This window comes from Vulpes lagopus, chromosome 12 (assembly GCF_018345385.1).
Source record: "Vulpes lagopus strain Blue_001 chromosome 12, ASM1834538v1, whole genome shotgun sequence".
In the NCBI taxonomy this organism is placed as follows: domain Eukaryota; kingdom Metazoa; phylum Chordata; class Mammalia; order Carnivora; family Canidae; genus Vulpes; species Vulpes lagopus.
The window spans coordinates 32,673,938-32,690,797 of NC_054835.1; positions in this window are offsets into that span (position 1 = coordinate 32,673,938).

A 16,860-nucleotide genomic window follows, 5' to 3' on the forward strand; every position below is an offset into this window, starting at 1 on the left:
AATATGATAATGTCAATTTTACTCAACAAATAGTTGTCTCTCGAGCATGTGTGTGTGTGTGTGTGTGTGTATGTGTGTGTCCAGTAGCTCTATCAATGTATTCCAATTTGGGTGATACTTTATTTTATTTTCTTTAAGATTTTATTTATTTATTCATGAGAGAGACACAGAGAGAGAGTGGCAGAGACACAGGCAGAGAAAGAACCAGGCTCCATGCAGGTATCCCGCTGTGGGACTTGATTCCGGACTCCAGGATCATGCCCTAAGCCAAAGGCAGACGCTTAACTGCTGAGCCACCCAGGTGTCCCTTTACATAATCATGTTAGATCTAGGTATTAGGAAAAAGTAGTGTTTTAACAATGAAGCAGAATCAAGAACAAGAAGTGCTTACTTATTGTTATCCTGGAAAAATATGAGTTTCATGTGTTTGGGAGTATCTCTTTCCCATTATTTCTCACAACAGGTTCCATACTATGGTTATTGCTGTATTCCTAAACTCAAAAAAAAAAAAAAATAGGAAAGGGGTACCTGGGTGGCTTAGTTGTTTAAGCATCAGACTCTTGTGTTTGGCTCAGGCCACGATCTCAGGGTCATGATATCAAGTGCCATGTGGGACTCCACCCACTGAGTGTGGATCCTGCTTAGGTTTCTCTTCCTCTCCCTCTGTCTCTCCCCCCACCCTCCACCATGCTTCTTGTGGGTGTGCTCTCTTTCTCTCTAAACAAACAACAAAATAGGAAAAAGAAAGAAAAATCCACACACAGTGAATCTTGTGAAATTATTCAATTGAATTATTCAACTTAAATTTGGTTACTTCTACCTTGGCAACCCATTCAGTGTTTATTCATTCATATTATTTAAGAGCCATTGTGAATGGAGGCACTTAATGTGTTACAGGAAAATGACTACTATCTGAATACCATGAAGACATTGCTGAATAAGATTTGACTTAATCACTACTTTTGGTTCCCAAATCCTCAAATTATTTTTGCAAGACCAGTATATAGCTTATGAGCAACTGTCCTAAAAGAAAAATCTTAAAGTAAATATCCATTAAAGACTTGCCAGGGGATTTAAGATATTTTCAGCCATTTCCTAAAAATATGACCCATCCAAGTGTAAATTTCTGGGATTTTAAGCCAAAATGATGTTTGAAAAGAAGCACTGGGCTTGAGATTTATTATTTATACACATTTTTCATGGCACTTAACCAAAAGAAGGAAATTCTTTTGGATTTATTTAGTATTTCCATGCTCAAATGTAAAAAAAAAAAAAAAGGTGGGAGTTTGATCACTTGTGATATTACAAATTCACATTTGCTACCAAAATAACTCAGAAATCATGTTCAATTGTTTAGCCATTATGATCTTTTAAAGGAGAATAATGTCCTAATATTTCAAAAAAGAATATCCTAATTGTTGCACTTAAACAAAAATACATTCTTTTCTAAATGTCTTTGTTGAGGACTATTTTGCTTTTTTAAGCAGTATATGCACAAATCACTAGCATGGCATTCACAATTTCTGTGTGTTGATTCATTCAACACTCAAATAGGACTCAGATCAGAAAATGGGTAAAGATATTTTATTACCTGGGCACTCATTGTAAATAACAGGTTAACAACATAATTAGCGGAAATGTAGAAATCAAGAAAAGAAAATTTAAATTATTTAATATTGAAGTCCAGTCATCTTCACAATTCATTTGTTTTGCAAAGCTTGAAAAGAAACATAGAAAATTACCCTTATAGAAGAATCAAAGTAAACACTTATTCATATATTTATTTTTAAAAACGAGATTCAACTATCTTTTAGTCATTGTGGATTAAAAAATAAATCACAAAAATAAAAAATAAAAATAAATAAATAAATAAATCACATGTCTTTAATGTCAGGGAGGTCACTTTTTGTGGGTGTGAGGGGCAATAGTAATCAAAGAAACTGTAATAAAACTATGTCCAAAATTACATTATATAATGCAAAAAAAAAATGGGTTATAGTTTTTTAGGCCAGTGGCTCACCAACATTTTTTGTGAATAAGAACCACTAGAGGAACATGTTCAAAAACAGTTTTCTGGATCTACCACTAGAGAGCCTCATTGTATATCTAGGGTGACAAATCATGCCAGTTTTCCTGGCAACACAGGGTTTCCTGGGATGCAAGAGTAAGTGTTAAAACCAGGATTAACTGTCACTAGATTGTGTTGGAACCAAAAAGTATTGCTCTAAGATTGACTCTAGATAATTTTGATGCAGGATATATAAGACCCAAGGTGGAATACATGGTAGGAGACAATTAAATAGTTGTAGGTGATGAATAAAATGTTTATTTTTATGTTTATTAAAATGTTTATTATTTTATAATTGTAAATGGTTAGCCACTGTGAAAAGAATACTCTGTAATGGGAGAAGACATAAGAGTCATAGTTTTATTTAGAAAACTAACGGGTAAAACACCATGGTAGTCCAAGTTGAGACAGTGGAAACACCAAAGTGGTTTCATAGCCAGAGATATTTCTTATGCAAAATATATTTACTAGCACAGAAAACAGTATATGTGGAGAGTCACAGATTATTATACAACTTGATGATAGTGTTAAAAATAAACATATCACCTAAATTCTTGAAGACCAGAGGATAAATAGTGTGGGAGTAGTGGACTTTCTGAAATGAGTAAATGTTTGATTGTGATATTGTAGAGTCTCTGTGACATCTCTCAGGGTTCATTTTAGTGACTGAGCAGAAAAATTTCTACATCCCTGGCATAGTATCAGATCTCTTTGGCGAAGGTGTGCTGCTGAAGAAAATAATTATTATTTGGTTCTTAATGCTTGCTTTCTCAAAATCCACAATCTATGGCAAAATGCTTGAGTTACCCAAATGCTTGATTTACTTAAATCCATAATCAATGATGAAATACATGTAAAAATAATATTTTAACTATCACTTATCATTCATTAGGCAATTTAAATGTACTCCACCATTTAATCCTAGCACACAATATTGAATTGATAATGTTTATATCCTTGGGCATACATTAAGGAACTGATGCTCACAGACCTCAAATAACTGGTCTGCGATTTATAGCAAATATTATTAGATCAAAGATTTGAGCTCATGTCCTGAAACTCCCAGAGTATTTGATTTTTATGTTCCACACTTGACTTAAACTCATTGTCACCCCTGAAATGTGGTTCTTTATATTAAATTCGAATCTATTTCTGCATCACAATGGATCTCAAGCTTTAGAGACCTTAAGTATAGTCTGGGAGAGTAACCCACTTCCAGCTGTAACAGAAAGGCTTTAAGTACACCAATAACCCTGCTGAGAACAACCAAAAGAGTTGGTCACTATATAAGATTAAATTTAAAGCAGATCTGATGAAAGAAAGCAGAGAAGCTTTAAATAAATGGAGAGATAGTCTATGATCATAGCTAGGAAGACTCAATATTGTCAAGATGTCAGTTCTTTCCAGTTTAATCTATAGATTCAGTGCAATCCCAGTCAAAATCCCAGAAAGCCATTCTGTGAACCCGAAATTTATGTGGGAAGCCAAAAGACCCAGAATAGCCAACACAATATCAAAAGGGAAGAGCAAAGTAAGAGAACTGACACTACCTGACCTAAAGCTACCGTAATCAAGATGACACAGCATTGGTGAAAAGATAGGCAAATAGATCAAAGGAACAGAACAGAGAGCCCAGGAATACCCACACAACTGTAGTCAAATGATCTTGGACAAAGGAGTAAAGGTAATATATTTAAGGAAGGATAGTCATATAACAAATGAAGCTGGCACAATAAAATATCCACATGCAAAACAAACCAAACCAAAATGAAACTAGACATAGACTTTACATTTTTCACAAAAAATAACTCAGAATGACACATTGATAGAAGTGGAAAATACTAACCCATCCAATTCCTAAAATGTAACATAGGTGATGGGTTCAGCAATGAATTCTTAGGTAGAGCAACAAACTCATGATCCATGAAATTACAACTTATTAACTGAAGTTCATAGCTTACATTGGGATTCATTCTTTGTTTTGAACATTCTATGAATTTTAACATATGAATAGTGACATGTATATTATATACAGTATGTATATATGATATGCATATCTCTCTAAATAATTATGTATTTATTTTATTTACATATTATATATAAAGTAAGCATATAATACATAAAGTACATATGTGTATATCTCTCTAAAATAAGTAAATAAATATTTTAAAAATATATACAAGGACTTTAGGGGAGTAGTTCACTCCAGGGAGGGGAAAAAAAAACTGGTCATGAGGTTTTAAATATATCTGTAATATTTTCTTTAAAATATGTCTGTCTCATATGGCAAAAACATTGCTTTGCTTAATCTGAATATTGCACAAGGTAACATTTATTTATGTTTAAGATATTGTGTAATTTTAATAATATGAAAACAGCTAATAAACAAAATGGAAAGCACTGAGGAATATCCATCACCTGGAATGCTTGCTAAAAATGCATTTCTGACCCCAAGCCTCAGAAATCCCATATTCCCTACTATAAGAGTGTCTGGGTTATAACTTAGGGATCTAACATATTAATGGATTACACAAACAAAAAACTCTTTTTTTCTGCCATTTATTTTTACTTAGAAATTAAGAGGGAGTCTGCTTGCAAGTTTTTGGACCAGAAGACCCTTAAGGATCTCTTCAGAATCAGAATTTCTATAATTAGCTTATCTATCATAGGCTAGATTTGTGGTGAGGGGAGAGGGAAGGAAGAATTTGCAGGAGGCTTGATGCATGAAAGGTTAAGCCACTTTGCTGAAAGAGAAGAATTCAGAAGACACCAGTGATGCCAAAGACAAAATGATCTTTTTCAAGAGAATGATTTGTGTTAGGCAAGTGCTTGGTTACTTAGGGGGGAAAATGGTGTTATACAAATGCAAATTATTTTATTCCTAAATTGGCTCCTTCTACCATTGTTTTCTCTCATCTTTCCCTTCTGAGACCATCATTAATGCAGGTCACATTATTGGACTGAGAAATGGAAGAGTAGAACTAAAACACTACCTTTCCCCCTGAGTAAAGAGCATCTCACTCAGAATGCACAAAAGCTTCAAGTTTTTCTTTCCCCCCACATCTCTACCTCCACTACCAGTGCTAACATATATTTGTGTTCTTTAAAAAGTCACCTCTGTAGAATTGATTATTTTATTGCTCCCAGTTAGACTGATGTTGGTGTGGAAAGCAAACAAAGACATTTCAAACAAGCAGGGAGTTGTGCTGATAGCCAGGTGCCGAGGGATTTATTGTATTATTCTGACCATCTTTAATATTGAAACTCTGCGGTCAAGGTCCTTTTATTTTTAATCCTGAAAGCGTTTTAAAAATCACGCAGGCTGAAAGATATACACAATAGGTTTAGTTACAATTGTATTGTCACCTACAGCTGTATTACTTGGTATATTGCAATGGGAATTTCATCCAAAAGTCTAAATCACCACTATTGGTAAATTTTGGTTATATAGTTATCTTTGAGTAGAGATCCCTTTAGGATCAAATTTACATAATAATGGAATGGCTACAGTGTGCCATTTTTAACTTAATCTGAAGTGGACCATGAGAGGGCAGTATATTCATAACAAGCTTTGGAGAAGCAGGCCCATGTGTGGACAGTGGCTTAGGGAACTCATTCCAATTCAGTTTTCTCATTTCCCTACAAATTGAGAAATATCAAATTTTTCAAATATATATATTCTCGAATTTATTTATTCATGTATTCAATAAATATTTATTAAGCATATACTATATTTCAGAAATAGTGGAAATTAAGGAGGATACATCAATGAACAAAATAGGCATGTTCCTTTTGCTTGTGGATTTCAAAACATCACACAGAGAATAATTACATGTATAATTACAAATTGTGATAATCTGACAATGGAATATAATTACGAGAAGTGAGGAAAACATATTTTATTCCAGCTCTGTCATTAGCAAGAATCTGAATCATATAATGAAAAGAACATCCACATCTACTTGAATAAATCCATGTAAAAAATTGTCTTGAATATGTCCCATATGCAGGTGACTGTTGTAGCCAATGGGGTTACAAGAGTGAAAAAAACTCCTCCCTGACTTCCTGACTTAAGAGCATTACATTCCATTGGGGGCATTTATTTATTTATTAATAATCTTAATAATTTAATATTTTATTAATTAATTAATTAATTAATTAATTTAGTAAGCTCCATGCCCAGCATAGAGCCCAACATGAGGCTTGAACTCATGACCCTGAGATTAAGACCTGAGGTGAGATCAAGAGTCAGACACTCAACTGACTGAGCCACCCAGGAGCCCCTAGGGGGAATTTATCTTTAACAAGGAAGCAAATAAATAATGAAAATTTCAAAGAATAATAAAGACTATCAACAGTATTAAAGTAGATCAAAGGATAGAGTCATGTGGAAAGAGATTACTGTTTATAAAGAGATCAGAGAAGGCCTCTTAGAGAAGCTATTATTTGTGTATAAATTTGAATGAAGTGAGCAAGTCAACAGATTTCAGGGGCAATGCATTATAGGCAGATGGAATGGCCAAAGTGAAGATCTTGAGGCTAGGCTGATCTCATAGTGTTAGAGAAACTTCATGAAATCCAGAGAAGCTCAATTAAGTGGGCAAGAAGGGCTGGAAAGGGTTAGTTTAGAGGGACAGGAAGAAGGTATATAGTGCTTGGCTTTAAAAGCCACAGAATGTATTTCCATTTTTATTTTAGGTATAATAGAAAGCTTTTATAGAGTTTTGATCCTTACAGAATAATATATCTCATTAATGTAAACTCAACTCTTACTCTGGCTACTCTTTAGTATACCAATGGAAGCAGGAAGGAGCTCTCAGATTTGTGATAGTTTCATGGTAAAACCCACAGGATTTGCTAATGGATTTAGGTGTGGAGGGGATAAAAGAAAAAGTTAATTCCTAAGTTTTTAACCTAAACAATTGTTTGGTTGTGTTATTTATCGAACTGAGGAACACAAAGGTATTGCATCGTAATGAATCATTCAATACTATTTTGCACCCCAGAAGCTGGATCTAACTGGAGAATCACACAATTCTGTTTGTTATTGCTCTCCAACTAATTGCTCAATTAAAAACCAAGGAGGCCTCCTTGCTTCATGCTGTTCCTTTGCCCTCTCAATCTAGTTTCACAGCAACTTCTGGGATGTAATTCTGAAGCTATCCACCACTCCTCTTTATATCCACTGCTCTCAGGTTGAAGCCATCCTCACTCTGACCCTGGATTACTTAAATTACCTCTAAAGTAAATTCCTTTTCTTTTCCTTTCAACACTTTCCAACATAATGTTCATGTAGCAACCTGAATAATATATATTTTTTAAAGATTTTATTTATTTATTCACGAGACACACACACACAGAGAGGCAGAGACACAGGCAGAGGGAGAAGCAGGCTCCATGCAGGGAGCCCAACCTGGGACTCGATCCAGGGTCTCCAGGATCACGCCCTGGGCCGAAGGCGTGGCTAAACCACTTAGGCACCCCGGCTGCCCCTGAGTAATAATATTTTTCTATACATAAACCAAATATACTCAAGAGTCTTAGTTATCTATTGATCCTATCTTTATTTATAGAAAAAAAATCTATACTTTTTGCAAATTTTCTACAATTGCATCTGCTTCAAGTCCTCTTCTACTTACTCTGCTTCTGCCTTATCTTGGCTAGTAAGCTGTCATTTCTCAGCTTGAGCTGAGGATATTCAAACCACATTTCTGCTTTACTAGCTGGACCCCAGTTAAACTATGCGAATATGGGGTGCAAGAGGGAGAATGGAAACTGAAGGACTACAAAGACACAATCCTTTCTAATTGCTTACACTTATCAGTGTCACCCCAGCAACACTTTTTTTTTAATCATGGCCCCAGCAGTTGATTTTAGTTTCCAGTGCTTATCCATATTCCCAGAATCAATTTTAGCATGCCCCTCAGAGATACTAATATCAACTGTACAGTGGCCTGTCCTTAGGATCTAAGCTCCAGCTAGCTATACAGGACTACTCTTCCAAACCTGGAACTTGTTAAGAACTCTACTGTTTTGGCTTCTATGGCCCTAAGAGTAGAATTGGCTTGTTACCCTAAAAGCTCTGTAATAATACATCAATTACTCTTTGCCTATTTTGTCTTCTGCCATATGGCTAACCAATTTCAAAATTAATGTGTATTCTTAAAATAAGTGAAATGTTTTCTGTTTACCTGACAAAACCTAATCAATTAGAGAGATAAGGCCCCATGGTTTTCATTACTTTTATTTTATTTTATTTTTTGAGCATGACCCAAGCTTATTCCTTCATTGGGGAATATTTTACCCCTGGGTCTTCAGATGTTGACTCTTCAAAGTATTCAAGGCTCAGCTGAACTATAACAACATGAAAGAGGACTTCCTTAATGACCCAATAGAAAGTAGCTCTCAGTGCTCCTTATCAGTGTAAATCACTTCCCTGTGTTTTAGTCTTATTTCTCTCAGGAATTTCAAAAATAATTATTTTATGTACATATTTGCTCATCTCTCCTTCAATAACATGTAAATTGCATAAAAGCAACCAGCCTTGTTGCCAGCAGCATTTCCAGTTCTTCTGAATAGTGTGCCTTGTATTTAGTAGGTAATCCATAAATACTTGTTGAATGAATAAGTGAGTGAATAAATTCTGAACAATGCATTACAACTGATAATATTGGTTTATAGATTAGCTGATGGTTTCTTCATAAAACAGGATGCCCTTGAAAAACAAACAAACAAACAAACAAACAAAAAAACAGGATGCCCTTAAGCTGGGTCTTGGAAATTAAAAGAAAAAAAAAATCATGAAGACCACATAACAAAGGAAAATAGACCAAGACAGAATATATACTTTGTGTTTCTCAAGTATAAGTATTGGGTCTGATCATTTTGATGAATGGCAATAAAAACATTTGTATATTTCATTTCCCAAACATTTAGGTAGTATTAGCTAAAAGTTAGACAAGGTTCTAAGGACTTTATTTATATTTGTTATGTTTTACATATCTTTTTAAATAAATGTTTTTCTCTCTAGCTAGTTTTTCCATCTGTTCATTCTGTCAATTTTTCCTTTAAATCTTTGAAAACATTAACATAAACATTAACATTAAAAATAGTTAATTTTCTCTCCATGAATTTCATCATCATGGCATATCTATCTCTATTTCTACTGACTTTTTATTCCTGATATTGGTTCAGTTTTCACCATATTTTCTTGTGTAATTGTTATATTTTTCTGTACATTATGGATATTAAAAGTCTGATTTTATTGTTATATAATTGATACTTGTGTTGGAAAGCATTTAAATTACTTGTCAAAGCTTGATGTCACAGCTTTTTTATTTTTGTAAGTCGTTTTATATTATTAGTTGAAGATATTCCTGAATGGTATTCAATTTACCAACATACAGAAAAACACCCAGTGCTCATCCTTGTTAATTTTCCCCATTCTCACTGGTGTGAGGTGGTATCTCATTGTGGTTTTGATTTGTATTTCCCTGATGGCAAGTGATGCAGAGCATTTTCTCATGTGCATGTTGGCCATGTCCATGTCTTCCTCTGTGAGATTTCTCTTCATGTCTTTTGCCCATTTCATGATTGGATTGTTTGTTTCTTTGGTGTTGAGTTTAATAAGTTCTTTATAGATTTTGGAAACTAGCCCTTTATCTGATATGTCATTTGCAAATATCTTCTCCCATTCTGTAGGTTGTCTTTTAGTTTTGTTGACTGTATCCTTTGCTGTGCAAAAGCTTCTTATCTTGATGAAGTCCCAATAGTTCATTTTTGCTTTTGTTTCTTTTGCCTTTGTGGATGTATCTTGCAAGAAGTTACTGTGGCCAAGTTCAAAAAGGGTGTTGCCTGTGTTCTCCTCTAGGATTTTGATGGAATCTTGTCTCACATTTAGATCTTTCATCCATTTTGAGTTTATCTTTGTGTATGGTGAAAGAGAGTGGTCCAGTTTCATTCTTCTGCATGTGGATGTCCAATTTTCCCAGCACCATTTATTGAAGAGACTGTCTTTCTTCCAATGGATAGTCTTTCCTCCTTTATCGAATATTAGATGACCGTACATTTCAGGGTCCACTTCTGGGTGAGTACATTTCTTTTTGGAAGAGTATGAGAATAAAAAGGCAGAAAGCAGTGGGGGATAAATTTACTAGATCTGGTGAAGGTTTTTTAATAGAAGAGGTAATAAAATGTTTTGAAACATCAGAAAAGGAGCACCGGGGTAGCTCAGTCAGTTAAGGGTACAACTCATGGTTTTTGCTCAGGTCATGATCTCAGGGTTGTGAGATCAGGCCCCAAATTGGGCTTCCCAGTCAGCAGGGATTCTGCTTGAGATTCTCTACCTCTCTTTCTGCCCCTACCCAAACTCATGCATGTGTGTGCTCTCTCTCTCTCTCTTTCTCTCTCTCCAAAGTAAAATAAATAAATAAAAACTTTAAAAAAATAAATAAACTACTAGAAGAAATCATTTGGCATTGAAAAGCATTTGTATTTAGTGAATGAAGAGAAAATCATGTCTTCCCACCACCCCATTATTTCCCAATGTCTGAAAGGTGTATGGGAAGCTATGCACCTGCAACTAATACCATTTCCCTAGAGTATGTAAATTAAGCAGGACAGAGTAATTTATGTTGCCTAACAAATTAAACCATTTAATTGTTTTATTGACAAAACAAAGCAGTTTTATTTCTTGCGCACAGAACATATCCAGAACAAGTTAGTGGGATATAGCTAGGGAGGACCATGCTCCACAAAATCACTTAGAAACCCATCTATCTTGTATCTCAGCCCATTATCTTGTATCTATCTTGTATCTGAAGACTTCTTCTTTAAGCCAAGATGAAGTAAAAGGAACCAAATTTACACAATTGACTGAAATAACTAAAATAACCAGACAAAATACATGAAGTGATTTTTTTTTATATATTGGACATCAGGCAGCATAGAACAGTGATTTCTGAGATAGGGAAAACAGTAAGATCAATTTATTGCCTCAAATTACTGCCTACAGAGAGTTTACAAGTTACAGTTTAGAAAGGGAAATCCAAGAGGAGTTTAGTAATTTCACTCAGGTGAGAAAAAGGAGCTTGGAGTGTAGGGAAACTAAGCTAGAATTTTTAGGAGAGAATAGAAAGTGCAACACAGAAGATCTTTGGGTATCTGCCTTTTCAAATCCATGATTGAGTACAAATCAGTACATGAATACAAGGAAAGTAATCAAGACTGGAGAAAGAATCACCTGAAATAAACAGAGGGAATAGTTTTCAGAGCTCATATATAATAACTGTTTGTTTTCCCACAGATCTTAAAGTAAAAAACTCACAGTTCAAGAAACTCCTATTAAATCATATTGAGAATAATCAAACTACTTTGTAGGTCTACTAAGCAAAAAAGCACTTCACTATCTCTTTTAGTTCTTAGAGTCCTTGTAGCTAGTAATGTCCCAAATTAAATTTACATTTCATTTACAAATAAAAAATCTGAGGCTCAGAGAGGATGGGCAGTTTGCCAAGATCATACAATTAGATAATTTTCAACAATGGGTTTTTAACTAAGAGTTCCTAAGTCCAGTGTCTAGTGTTAGGAACCACGTGTTTTTATTGTTGTTATTGTATTTTTTTTTCCTTTTCCAAGTGAAATAGTCAAACTGCTGATGGGCCATAGCTTTCTTCTTTCTTTTGCTTCTTGTTTTAAATTTTAACATCAAATTTCAGCTGAAATTGTATATATTTTTATGAAAACATGAAGAATCTTTATAGGACAACTGAACCAAACACACTTTAAATAATAGTCTCGGCCTATTAGAATTCATAGAAAATATAAGTGTACTGAATACATAATTACAGACAGAAAGTCACAAACAATCAATGAGAAGCATTAAATTGTAATTATAGTACTTTATACTACAAACTGGGAATTGTGTTAGTAATTTTCTCAAAAGTAATATATACAAAGGGTTTTTTGGTTTTCAGGCAATAGGAGTGGAAAGATCATCATCAAAGATAATAGCTTTGAGTCAATAAGCCTAAAAAAATCTTATTTTCAACATCATATGAATGTAATTTAACAACCAAGTATCTTGCACATTCAATCAGTCAATTGTTTCACTAAAGCACTGTGTGAAATAATGCAATTTTACTCAAACAGTCCCTCCCATAAATTTAGGAAATGTAATTGATTTTTATCACATAGAAGATAATATTTACCTGTATATCCTAAAATGGAGAGAGGATAGCAATATTTGGAAAGTGACCTTCTACTGATTTTGAATCAAAACTCTCATATTTCAAAAATAAAAACAAGTATGTCTTTATTCATCAGAAAAAAAATCTATTGTCTACTACACACTGGACATAATGCAAAGCCCTGAGGATACCTAAGTAACATGAGGCTCAATACTTGTTTTTGAGTGTCTCATAATATGTTTGGGGAGGCAAGAGGTAAATCATAAGATCATAAGGGACATGAGATAAAATACATTTGGATATATTCTGCATGATACTATAATCAAGTCATTATATATTTGTCCAAATTGGAGGAATGTACAACAACAAGAGTGAACCCTAAGATAAACTCTGGACCTTGGGGATTATGATATGTCAATATAAGTTTATCAGTTGTACCAAGTGTATTGCTCCAATAGAGGTGTTGATAATAAGGGAGCCTATGCAAATATGAGGGAAAGAGATATGTGTATGGGAAACCTCTATACCTTCCCTCAATTTTACTGTTAACCTAAAACTTCTCTAAAAAAAAAATAATTTTTAAAAGAACACATTATCAGGAACACAGTATGTTCAAACATACTATGGTTGATATAGTCTATTTTTTTCTTAAAGATCCACGCCTTAACCCTCTCCATCCTGCTCTTTTCCTGGGAGGCTGAACTTTATGAATTGAACCAATGGGAGTCACTGGCAAGAAATGAGAGGGCAGAAAGCAACTGAAGTAAAGCATTTATTCTCCCAGTGTCCTTTGGCTGACTTGCTTTAGAGCGTTTGTGTTATGGCCAACTCCATATTGCTACTGTCTTATAGATGTAGCAATGGTCCATAATTTCCATATCATGTCCATATAATGGTCCATAACATTAGTGAATTAGGGATTCATTAATGTTATAAATTAGTGAATTAGTGCTAGGGCATTGTACTGTGTCACTTTAGTTTCCCTAAATCATATCTACATCATTAAAAATGGGTGCTTTATTAAATTGTCTTCAATTATTGAGTCAGTATCTTATTAGTTTCCTGCTGTGACCCTAATAATATAAGCATGTACTAAGAGACATGGGCAAATAAATGGGTCAAGACCTAGCACTTTCTGGGGAGTCTCTGAAAACCCTTCCAGAGTCTATGAAAGAATCCTGAAACTTGAGAGTAGTCTAGTTTTGCACAAGTCCAAAACAAATCACACTGTGTAGCTTGTTGAGGGAGAGGTAATTGGTAAAAACTAAGGTTCGCGGAGAGTTTTTTGCCAATTATAAGCAGTGCTTTGAAACATAATGAACTGTACTTCCACTATCATAAGAATCAAATGTTCTGTAAACCTGCAAGATTTCATTGACCATCATCTTCCAATTGTTTTTCCAAAATAAATCAAAGCCAAGAAAAGAATTTAATAATTATATCCAAATGCCATGTTGAAATGCCATTTTTTTACCATCCTGGTTCGAATGTTTGCCAAGAATGATGTTAATTAGACAAAGAAACAAAACCTAATTTGCCAACTTTTAAGTTTCTCCTCTACTTTTCCATGAAAGAGGCTCTTGTTATCACTTTCATGAATTGTCATGACTAAAATGACTTGTAATAATCATTTACAATACATCTTATGTTCTGAAATTTTGGAAAGAAATCTTAAAACAAAAAAAAAACTACAGAGTAAGCTGTCTTTTAGTAAGTTACATATGTGTGAATATGGATTAACATAAGAGATAAATTAGACGGTGATTATTGTGGTAGCACCATCTGATACAGGCTAAGGCTGAACAGGGGTTCAAAGAATTGGCTACCACAGTTAGCTCCATAAGGGCATTAATTCAAGCCCAGTGTGTGATAGAGTTAAAATATGTCAATGCTAATACTAGAAATGGTCCTAGACATAATCAGTCACAAAGGGCATACCTGAATCAGTTAATATTACAGAATAAGGCAGATGGCAAAATATTATTTGGAGTTCATGAGACCTGGGTCTAATCCAGGGGAGAGAATTATTTTCTTAGGAGGTAAGAAGCCTGCCCCAGTCCTGGTCAACAGACCGAAATGCAGAATAAGTCATGACTCCTTATTGAGGGCTGTGTGGGGGAAAGTGGGAGAAGGTGGTGTGGATTCTAGACTAAGTAGTATACAAGAAAACCATTAGGTTCAAGAAATGAACTTAAATTCCAGTGCATGGGTAGTTTAATATTGTCTGCCAGCAAAGGATGAGATGGAGAACCAGTGTCTGGGCTTAATAGAGGCAAAACTCATATGGCTGGAAAATAAGACAAAGATTACAAGAGAGTTCTATGAAAATACTCTTTGCTTCTGTTGTATTGGGTCCAGGAAAAGAAACAAGCCCAAGTTCCCAAGGAGGGGACATGGTACAGAGCAGTAAATACCACTGGTAAAGAGAAACCCATGTATTTGCAGACAAGGATACATAATCATTCTAATGGAAATGCTTTTTTTCTAGTGTTTGGTACACCTGGAAGGTAGTAAGTTTTATTTACATAGTAATCTGTAGGTCAGTGATTTAGAGCCCTTCAAAAGGGATGGGAGATTAACAAACCTGTCCAATGAGTAGATCTATGATGGTGACAAAGAATTGCCTTCCTAAGAAGTACCTCTTATTTCTTGTGCAGGTATTTTGATCCTACAATTTGGTCTTCTCATTCTAAGCAAAGTATAATGACTGAAAACTACTTCAGTATAAATATCTATCTTTAAGGACATATAAAAAGAATTAGATAAAAAGACTACTCTGAAATAAATCATGCAATGTACAGATATATGAACAACTTTTCCAAACATAAGTAGATTACTCAAATTAAGTGACAAATGACAGTCACTAACAAAAGTAAATAACGCACTGTGAATTAAATCCCTCTTTATCAAATGCTTTTGAGTCCATGTGGCTGAGAGAAATGTCTCTTCCCTGATAGTATTCACACTCTTATCTTCCTTCAGCATCCTTTTCTATCCCTTACATTATGACTGATGGAAACTGCTTCCACGGTGACTACTTTTATGAGGGTTCTAAATCAATTACATAAGATTCTCAGCTTTTCTGAAACCTATGAAATTTCATGATTTGAGTAATTTTTAACAATGCACAGGTTCCTTAGCCATGTCTCATAACTCCAGGTGTCTTTGTCATAGCACATGTGTGCCCATATTCTAAAGGAATTAGTCTGCTCTAACCAATATGCAGACTATTCATCATACAAATATCATAAGACAATTCTCCCATATTGTGTGTTTTCCCTGCACAAAAAGTGTGTTCTCTCAAAGTTTCAGTTGCCAGATCTTTAGAGTGGGACAATAATTTTAATTACCTTTCTTGTTGCTATGCAGATAACATTAGCATAAGTAATATAAAAAGAGCACCAAAACCCATACAAAATGAAAAATGAATGTTAGCTATTACTGTTGTCATGTATATTGGTAATAAAGTCTACATAACACCTAGAACATTTATTATTATTTTATATCTTAATGTTTATTATGTGTATATTATATATTTTCCATATATTGGGAGCAACAGGAATAATATGCTGAACAGCAACTATGTATCAACCACACACAGTAAGAAAATTTCATTGAAATGGTGAACTCTTGATACAAATAAAGTTGTATCTATAGACAATAATGTTACACTTCTGAGCACTAATATGCAAAGTATTTCACAGATATTATTATCACATTTAATTTGCACAATAAAATGTGAGGCAGGCAATATTATTATACCACCTTTATACCTTAGAAAATTGAATTGCAAATCAATAAAATAACTAGACCAAAGTCACAGAGCTAGTTTGAAACAGAATTCCTATTCGAATCATAGCTTACTGGTCTAAAGCACATATTCTTAATAGGAACATTAATAATTTTAAAAATAATATTTAAGTGCACATGAGTTCTTTCACAAGTGAGAGCTTTCAGGATGTTTTTTATTCATCTGACTAAAAGATGCCACTAAAAGTGCCCTCTACCTCATTTGTGCCCATGATCCCAAATTCCCATAGATAATTCAAAGGACCTTCAACTTGAATTGAATACTTCCTTGTGTTCAGACATGCTATTAACTTAATCATACTAGCTGAATTTCCTCAAAACCACTTTATAGGATAATAAACCAGTGCTTTCATCTGATCATTTAAATCTAATATTTAATAAACTAGACTTTTTTCAACTTCATGTAGATGTTTTTTCTCTAATAGACACAAGCTCTCCAGAGTAACAATTTTCCTTTTTGTTTTTTATTTCTCTTAACATGAAAAGTTAATTTTACTACTGTTTTAATTGAAAACTGTTCAATCTCAATCTTTAATCAAGGATTTTGTCATATGTTAACCTTGTCCCATGAGGATACACTTGTATTGTTGGTAACATATCACTGAGTCGATTAATAAATTATGTCTTACTCAATTCTACGGTAATCTAAGAAACTAAAAATTAGAGAATATAATGAGAGTTGTTTAGCAATAACTGTGCCTTAAATATCCCACTCTTTGTGAATAGTGTGTGGTGAGCAGGCTTTAGGGTGACCCCCAAGGATCCCTACCATTTGGCATATATGCCCTTGTATAA